The sequence below is a fragment of the Vicia villosa genome, unplaced genomic scaffold (assembly GCF_029867415.1).
Source record: "Vicia villosa cultivar HV-30 ecotype Madison, WI unplaced genomic scaffold, Vvil1.0 ctg.003713F_1_1, whole genome shotgun sequence".
Classification (NCBI taxonomy): domain Eukaryota; kingdom Viridiplantae; phylum Streptophyta; class Magnoliopsida; order Fabales; family Fabaceae; genus Vicia; species Vicia villosa.
The window spans coordinates 40,429-42,046 of NW_026706279.1; positions in this window are offsets into that span (position 1 = coordinate 40,429).

The window sequence follows — 1,618 nt, forward strand, 5'->3', positions numbered from 1 at the left end:
TTTTTCCCACTATTTATATGTATCTAGCTCTACAATTAGTATTGAACCCAGATATAATAAACATATAATATAAAAAATTCTAATACGTCTTTTTAAAATCCATCTTAAAAAAGACAATTCTTTTTTATTTTCCTTGCCATGTTCACCAATTTATTCACCGCTACCATTTCATCTACTAATAATTTGTTTTTAAGAAATGTCAAGTGATTTGGAGAGATGAGGTTATTCATAACCTCTACAAGTCTAACGTACAACTAAAGCAATCAAATCCTTACTAAAAATTATTTAGGGTGTTGTTAGAAACATAATCAAATCATTACTAAAAATTATTTAGGGTGTTGTTACAAACATAGTGCATGTAAGGTTAAAGCAATCAAAGCCTCACAGTCTTAACGCACATACAAAGACAATAAACCACAAAGTGACGATTAATGATTCACTCCCTTTTTGGTAGCTAGCCATACTAGAGACAAAGATGAGTCAACATTACTTACACCTCAAACCAGGTTCTCACTAGGAGCAGGAAAGGGGAGTCGACCCTTGATCAGACTCGTTTTCTAGAGATGTCCAATAAAACTTCAAGCACGACCTCGAAGAACAAACTATCTTCCAAAGAAACAAACTCTAAACTTAAAGCAATGTCGTAAAAGGTAAAAATAACGTTAAGTAATAGAAATTAAAATATACATTGCCAAGAAAGAACAATAATGTTAACATATTTATAAAAGTTACACTGAGTACAGACACCACAAACAAAAAATAACAAAAACCACAACAAGAGATTACACATTCAGCTCATCACTAACAGGAATTGATTTCCCATCCCCCATTTCTTGATCTCGACGAACTTTCTCTCGTGAAATATCTACTTGAAGACAACAATATTCCACCTACTGCAATCCATTCTCGAAAGACATGTGCAAGACGGAGAAATCGTCTTCCACTGGCGCCGCATACTCTTTAGCCAATGAAATATTTTTAAGACGCATATTCAGGAGGTCGTCCTTGATTTTCTTCCAATCTTCTCAGGCTTCTTTCAAAGAGACCTCCAACTCTTCTATCGTTATACGAGAAAAGTCCAATGCCTTTTTGGCCTTAGAGAAAGTGATCTCGGGCTTGGTCAGTGTTACCTGTACTAGGGCCAAAGCTTTGTCCTCCTTCTTCATCGCCTGAACCAGCGACTACACCTTCTCGACCACTATGTCCGGATACTCAAAAAGCTATACATTGGACCAGATCCCCAAAGTAAGAGAAGTTCCCTTTGAAGCTCCTCAAAATATCAATCTCGCTTTATTGTGAGAGCATTCACATGTTCTAAAAGCATTTCCTTTTCCTTTCAAAGACTGTTAGGAAGAAAAACTTCTCTCCTCCCAACAGCACCAAATCCCAAAATGGCTAATGCGCGACAAGTATGGTACTTCAAGTCTACTAACTCCTTATGGCGAATAACTCCAACCTTAATCGAGAAGTAGGTGCAGTCCTCTTCAAAAATAAGAGCTTAAAATTCCCCGACTGTTCGTGCACTAGGGAGGGAAAGGAGTGAATGGGGCACAACCACTAGAGTCGATTAAGTTCATCACATAGAGCCATGTCTCCCAAGTCTTGTTCAATCATCCAA